This window comes from Miniopterus natalensis, chromosome 12 (assembly GCF_054644295.1).
Source record: "Miniopterus natalensis isolate mMinNat1 chromosome 12, mMinNat1.hap1, whole genome shotgun sequence".
NCBI lineage: Eukaryota > Metazoa > Chordata > Mammalia > Chiroptera > Miniopteridae > Miniopterus > Miniopterus natalensis.
The window spans coordinates 15,385,723-15,394,433 of NC_142092.1; positions in this window are offsets into that span (position 1 = coordinate 15,385,723).

Genomic DNA, 8,711 nt, shown 5'->3' on the forward strand with positions numbered 1-8,711 from the left:
ATCCAAGCCACCACCGGGTAAGGGTGCCTAAATAGATAAAAAGCCAAAATTTCATGTGCTTATACAGGGTCTGGCTTCACACTGAATCAAACTTTTAATACTGAGATCTTTTACAAAACTCTTCTTTGGAAGGGATTCAGTATAATGTCATAGTTATGGTGTACCTAACTATCTAAATAGCTTCCGATTTAGCTCTCTGGCAAGGGAAACTGGCAATAATAACAAAGGGAGGAAAGACAATGCAGTAAGATCATCTGAAGGAGGACAATATTTAGAAAAACAATCACTGTGTTTTCCTTACTTGTCTGTGCTCATTTTATCTTCCCCTTCTAACCTGAGCAGGTGGAAAATTCTCCGTAATTGTCTCAAGAGGAGGGTAATAGAGCAGAACACAAATAAAAATGCAATCCTTTACTTTTAAACCCCTTTTTCAGGCATAAAATAATAGATTTGGAAGAATGTGTAATTGTTTAGAATCAGTATTCCTCATTATTTGTACTTGAAACTTGAAAAGCTGGATGGGACTTTCCCGACTGGCAATGGGAGGAAGCACCATATAGGGAAAGAGGGAACCTTAGAGTCTAGTTGTTCTCTGGTAAGAGTCTAGGCCATGCGCCTGTTCTTCCGCTGCCACATACCAATGACAGGAATGCCAGCAAAGTCATAATCCAGGCTGAGATCATTAGGATAATATGGGGCTTCATCTAGGAACATTACCAACAAGATTTTAGAATAATTATGGACCACTGACGACTGCATGACTCCTATTTTTTCCCTTAGTGAAAGCATTTATTTCATTAACTTGTCCTTGTCTTACTACTATGTATTATTATTATTATTTATGGACAGAAAGGGCAAGTAACTTGACATTATTAAATCCCAGATCAAGAGGAGCCATATTGACCCAGATGTAGAAGTTATTACAAAATCCTGGATTTTGAGTCCTTTGTAAATCTTCCTAGCAGAGGAGTAAATGTATCTGTTCTTTGATGGGAAGAAAATGACAGTTTGTAACTGAGACAAATTGTTTTACTTTTTTCTAATTATTTGTTGCCCCACCTATAATAGGAGTATACATCTTTGCTCAGTGTCATGCTGCTTGTACTGGTTCCCTGTAAGAGAAATATCACTGTTTCTTCCATCCCGTTGTCATAATGCTCAGTCATGAGACTTGTTTTGACCAGTGCAATCGAAGAGATGACACAAGGTACTGTGAACAGAAGCTTTCAGATCCATCTTGTGATCCTTCTAGTTATCTTGCATTTTACTCTGTGTCTCCCAAAATAGCATGAGCCTAGAATATAAAAAGACCCCACAGAAAGCTGAAATATATGAGGTGTTATGTCCAGTCCAGGGTCTGAAAAAAGTATTAGAGTTTCTATAGCCTTAGACACTACTAAACTGGAGAAATTTAACAATTTCAATCTTACATAGTGCCATTTAACTCTCATATATGTCTTAACCCATGAATACTTATTGAATTTTATATAATTTTAGATTATAAATTTCTGTAGGGGACCATCCATGTTCTGTAGGGGACTGTCAATGCTCAATAGTATTTATCTTTTCTTGAGTAGCACATGGAGGGTATCCAGATCAATAAATATCTGCTAAGGCTTCTCTGAGGTGCTTGAGAGTTTAGGACAAAGCTAAGACACTGAGTACACAATCTTAGAGCTAATGATCTCCTATTTACGGCTCAAAGGAAGAGTAAAGTATTAGAATGGAGCTGATTTTCTAAAAGGATTGAGGAAAGGTAATCAAGCACAGTATTCTAGGAGGCAACATGCCATTTTTAAAGTAAATTGCAAATTGTTAAGATGAGTTCTAAGTAAGAAAAGTCAATAGACATTGGTAACATGCTGAGATAGTGTATAAATGGCAGTGAGTCAGTGAAAATTTTCTGAATAAAGCCTGCTGATTTAGGTCAACATTGAGAAATTATGGGGAAAAACACAATAAAAATGACAATCTTTGAAATCTTTATTCTCTTACTGCATAAGAACTGATCATTCTACTTGCTTAGTCGGGGGGGGAGTTCAAAGATTAATGCTTGAATTTTCATACCTTTATGAAACTGGTAACAGGAAATGTGCATTTTTTAATCAGTATAAAAACTGAATTATATGCATGATAATTAATTTCCCAAAAGTTATTAATTTAGTAAGAATTGGTCATTTCCAACATGTTAAATCACCTTTTAAAAATCTTCCTTCCTATTAACATGTCTTGTGTATTCTTTAGTAAGCCAAGATATAGTGCTCTGCCTAGAAGAGAGGGGATACCTACATATATTAAATGTTGAATGATTGACTTGATGGAATTAAGACTCAATTGTCTTGCCTCTAACCACGCTCCTATAAGTAACATGCACATACTATGTCTGTGGAAGTGTCCTTTCATCCTTGTTTTAAGTTATTGAAGCACTAAGCTTCATAGTAGTGAATGAATATTGAGGTATTGGCTTATTTATTTTGCTTCTATAAATAAGTTTTTATGGACACTCAAATAGTGAAATTCTAGCCACTCTTGAAATGTATACAGTAGAAAAGTGGGAGGAAACGACTCCTGCTTCTGCTGCTAATGAGCTCTATGAACTTTTGTGAGTTACATTCCGAAAACCTATGCTTTGGTTTCCTGTTCTGCCATACTTAGATAATACCATTTGTGATTATAATGATATTATTTAGATATCTGTAGTTCATCTAGGTGTGTTTAAGAGTTGTTCTGAAGATAAAGTAGTGAGATTGAGCTCTGAGTTCATTTTTACCAAAGGAAAGCACAGTGTACTATATTGCTTGTAACTCAAAGTTAATTTACTCACAGTGGAGGGAGGGCCACTGTCCTCACACTCTTGGCCCCTCTGCCTTCTCATCTCTCATTAAACACACCTAAAGACACTATCTAACTAAGCCATTATCACAATAGAGCTAGAATATGATTTTTATATGCCTAATTCCTTTGTCCCTCTCAATTGTTTCAAAATTTGAGGAGGGATTTATTTTTCCTTCTTTTCTGAAACTTATTATTCCCTTCTCTGTGACTTGTTCTCCATGTTCATCTACCAATCAGTGGGTATATGTCATATTTTAAATGTGACATGATTTTTTAACTTTATCATCAGTATCTATTTCAAAGTAATGCTATTTAGTCATGTAAATCTTGGGTCTTACTAACAAGTTAAACCAGTGCATTAGAAAAAACTTATGAGAACATATTTTAAGTAATTGCACAATTGTACTGTTTTTTAGGTACTAAACTTTAACATGCGATAGCAATAAAATATACTTGCAATCTTCAGAAACAGATGGAAGGTAAAGTATATATTACCAAAATATTCAATTATTGCTCTCTAGTACAACACATTTTCCTGAGTATGGGCTTATTATGGTGATTAATGTAATACTTAAATACACTAAATGGCCAAAAATTTTTAGAAGATAGAGCAGGCAATATCTTACATATATGAAATTTCAAGGAATGCCTCTCATATAAAAATATATCCAGGCTCATAAATACATTTCATGGTTTTTACTAACTTCAGAATAATCATGTATCATTGCTTTACTAGAAAAATAAATCTACTTATTTTGATTTGTTGTTATACTTATTTATGCATTTATTTGTTGATTCTTTTATGTGCCCTAACTGGGATCGAACCTGCAACCTTGGTGTATTGGATGACATTCTAACCAACTGAGCTACCCAGCCAGGGCCTTAGACACCTGATCTTTAAAAAAAGTCACTTAGGCTCAAAAAGGGTAGGTAATTACTATTATTATTTTTTTAAATCAGTCAAAATTATACCTATTTTTTAAAGTATATTTTTGGTGTGCTGTAGAATTTTAGTAATTAGTTTATGTGTGCCATGAGATGAAAAGGTTTAAAATCATTGGATTAGGAGGTTGGAACTTCTATTCCTGCCCCCTGACCTCCAGAGAGGTGGGAGGGTCTGGAGGTTGTACAGCTAGTGACTTCATCAATAGTGCCTTTGTAAGGAAGTCTCCATAAAACCCCAAAAGGATCTTATAGAAATACTAGCTGAGTTTCTTGGTTATTTGGTTTCTTGGGTGGTAGTTTTAACTTAAAGTCAGAAGAAATGACTCTAGATTCAGTGAATAAAGTTGTTATAAACATTAAAAAAACAAACAAAAAACAGGGTTCAGAGAGCTTCTGTGTTGGTGAACATGTGGATATATGGGGAGGGTGCTTAGAGAAGTTCCAGGCACCTTCTCACATGCTTTGCCCTATGCACTTCTTCCATCTGGCTGTTCCTGCATTATATCCTTTTGAATATATTGGTAAATTAGAAGTGAAATGTTTCTTGAGTTCCATGAGCTTCTCTAGTAAGTTAGTTGAACCCAAGGAGGAGGTCCTGAAAGCCTACAAGCTGTAGCCTGTGGTAAGATGCACAGATGATAGCCTGGGCTTGGGACTGGCTTTTGAAGTGGGGAAGGGGCAGGCCTGTGGCACTGAGCCCTTAGCCTGTGGAATCTTCAGGTAGATAGTGTCAGAATTGAGTTGAATTGTAGAACATCCAGCTGGTGTCGGAAGAATTGCTTGTTAGGGGTGGGGGAAACTGCCCCTTCCCCTGATGTTGGAATTGGTGCCGGAACCCCTTTTCTATACATATCCTGAAGTGGGTAGCATGATGTAATAAATACCAAGTCTCAGAAAATTTTTGTCACAATCTCTTTTGAGATTCTCCTGATATTACAGTCTCAGGTGATGAATGGGTTTAAAGGTCCAGGTTAGGTGATGCTTAAATGACATTCATAGACTCAGAATTTTAGAATTTTGGGGAATTTTAAAGTTCTAGGTTTCTAATGTATAAAATTTAATAATTCAAATATTCTCTTTGGAATTTCCCCCTTATCTCTGAATCATCTTTACCATTTTGTACATGATATATTTTTGACAAGTATTCTATTTAAAAATAAGTAAATATGTACATACATATATAATTAAAACATTCTTATATCAAAGTTATAATAGGATATTAAGTCATTTTCAGATGAATCAATGTGAACAAATTATATATATATATGAGTGTAAAATATAATTAAAATAAAATTTATACATATATATGTAATACAGTATCACATAAACACAAACTCCTTAAGTCATCTCTTCTATAGCAGTAGGATATACATACTGCAAACAATGATCTTTCTGAAAACCACTCATTGTGTGCACCTCACTGGTCTTTCTAATAGGGCATCTCTGAGAACAGATTTGAGCACATATCTGTATCCCTCTAGTATTTGCTCACACAAAAGGGGTTAAATATTTCTTTGAAGTATTAAAATCTTTTAAATGAAATTTTAGAATTTATTGCTTAAACAAATTTATTCATGGGTAAGCCATGAAAATATATATTCAATAAAAGTGAGCATATAAGAACTGTCTCCAGCCCTGAGGTCTCAAAGATCAAACTCAGTGGTGACAGAATCGGTCACACATTGTGACAGCATTTGGCATGACTGACTAACTAGTATGCTACCATACTGGATGAAAAGCCTTCTTGATCACTTTTACAGTTTTACGTAAAAAAACTATTGTGTTTTTGTTGTTGTTGTTTTGCAGAATGCTACTCAAAAGACTAGTTTCATAAATAAGCAAAAGCAATTGTACTTTTCAGAGATTTTATCTTTATTTCAAAATACTCTTTTTTTAAAGAAATGGCACGTAAGACAATGATTCTAGGCCCACTCTGTTCATTCCAGATGATAGACTTTCAGCACATTCACACTGTAACTTTTTTCTTCTTTTAAAATGAAGATGGTTGCTGAAGAGCTAGTGAGTGAGCTTGAAACAAGATGAGTGTCAGGATGAGAGAATCTATAGGCTCTTACCTTTATACCCACGATCTTGACAGCTCTCTCTTGCAACACTTTCCTGCACATTCGCTATCCTTCACAATTTTTTATCTAAGCCCATCACATTTATGAGTACATATACTCAATAAATTGAATATAGATATAAAAATAAATTTTTCTAAATTTCACAAAAAAGATCAATTTTCTTGAGGTCTTCGCTCATAAAGATTCAGAATAAAAAGGCCTCTACCTGATGTCAGTGACAAATGTTTGGTAAAGGTTTCATATGTCTCCACTTGCCCTTGTTTAGCATAAGGGTCTCATTCTGATCCACAGTTGTCTTTTTACTTAAGCACACACGCAAGCACGCATGCACGCACGCACGCACACACACACACACACACACACTACAATACAGTATAATGACAATAAACGCATGCCCAGTTATGTGAACCACACAATTGTCATGGTTGCTTGGCAACTACTGACAGGTACTGTGTATTGGAGGGCAAGGGGATACCAAGCAGTGAATGAAGGACTTATCAAAGGCATCGATTTCAGGTGGAGGGAAACTACCTTCAATACAAAAATGCCTCCTTTGGGTTATGACGGACGAACAGAAAATAAAAAGTTATTTGCCTGTTTTTAAAAATTAAGTTAAATCAACAGTTGTATTGTGAGAGCAGTAAGGCATTTCATGAAAAACTAGCTGACTGTTGGTAAAAAGAAAAGATGGGTAAACCCAACAAATGAGCCCTTGAGTGTGCTCTCTTGGCAATAAGTCAAACTGATATTGCTGTGAACACAGCTTTTCCCTCTTATTCCCAGATTGAAGAAAATCTCATTATACTTGAATTTTTAGTATGCTTTTTTATTTTTATGTTGGTCCAAAGTAAAAGCTGCTTTGCTACTTTAGAACATTGTATTTTTCTTCCCATAATTTATATCATTAGTTGGCGAATAGCCTAAACCTACGCTCAAAAGGAAATAATTCAAATGAGCGTAGCTTTGGTCATTCCTCTTATTAAATCTGTTTAGTTCTGACCTCCCTGGGTCACAAAATATCTGTCTTACTGTAATGCCTATTTTATATATTACGCATGGACATACCTGCTTATACTTTTGTAACTTTTAGTTTTCAAACACTTGTTTCCTTCCAAATAATTACCTTTGTTCTCTAGGTCAGGAGATCAAACATGTTCACAGACATCTACAGAAAAATAATTTTGTCAGATGTTTCCAGAGATAGAAAACATGATATCTGAGGAAAATTCATACCTAATCCCTTCAGACTGTACTTATATACCCAAAGCTAAAATCCTTATGAATTTGAAATTTTTAGTCCCATTGCTGCTACTTTAAACTACCATTTTCCTAATTTCTTCAGTTGTGAGAAATACCATAAGCCACATTAAAAAAAAATTAGGAAAAGCAGATGAAAAAGCAGCCTCTCCACTTGCTTCCATGAGGGTAGGAGGAGAGGTGATTAAATGGGCGGGAGAGACACAGTGTCTGTTTCTTACTCTCCAGCCCCTATTGGCTCTCCAATGATAATTAGATGAGAGAAAACAGATGATTTTAAGAGATTCTCTTATTTAACTAATATTAATTGAGGGCCTCTTATATCCCAGTACTAGCCTCCTTTCATAGATAAGAAAGTAGAGCCATAGAGAAGTTAAATAACTTGACCAGTAATAAAACGTTAGCTAGGGACAGAGCAGAACCAAAGCCCATCAATATGAAACCTAAACTCTTAATCTCTGAATTTCATTTCCTCTTGAGATCGCTTGGCTCACATGAGTGCCCAGCTGAAGGAGTCCCTGTCCCTCTCTGTAATACCAGCTACTTGACCACAATATACCAGTGGAACCTGACATTTCCAACCCCTGCATCCATAGGACATTTCTGGAAATGCATCTGCATTTATAACCCAAAATTGTAAATTCAGCTGCAGTGTGTCCAGCTGGTCTTATCTCTTTAAACTTTCCATTTTTACTACCATTTGGTTTTATTTCTATGTTCCATTGGACAACTTAACTGAGAAGAACATGATCCCATAGTTAGCCAATCTTTTATTTGGGTTTCCTTCAGTATCTCACAATGAAAGCCATTTAAGCAAGTATAAGTTTTAAAAATTTGTTCTTTCTAGAATGGTGAACTCAGAAATCAACTTGTTTTCATTCTTTTGTAGAAGACACTGTGGATGAATAGCCTGGATTGCTGTAAAACGTTGAGTTTACATGCTATCAGTTTATTGTACTTGATATAGGCTATTGAAAGTTGCTTAAAGGAGATTGAAATTTCCAGTTCAATGTTTTCCTATCACAGAGTTATGTTATCTAAAGTAAAAGAGTAAAGTATTCCCAAAACAGTATGAACATTTTATTTTGAAAATTTAGAACACTAGTGTTTTCATAGAGGCGGGAAATACCAAATAAATAGTTCCATTTAAGACTAGGTATTTTAATTTTTGACTTCCAATTATGATCAGAATTCTATATAATTTCTTGAAAAATGCTAGTTGGAAGAAAATTCTCTCAACGTTTAAAAATTGTGAAGGAATCTATTTTAAGTGAGGGCAAATAAATTAATAGAGGTCATTAGTTTTGCCATATTTGAATCAGGAATATTTAATGTTTCTTGATACACAATATAAAATCAGTAAGAATTCATTTGAGTTTAGATCATAGGCAATAATAATATATATAAAATCCCCAAGTAAATAGACATTAAGAAATTCATATTTTCAACTCAAAAACTTAATCTAGACCTTGTCTTAAATATTAAAATGTATTTGATGAAATAATTAGAATAAATGTTAGGGTATCTTGATCTTTCTATAAATGTGGTTTAAGAGAGTAAGTGTAGCATTAATAAAGGAGTTGGGATATT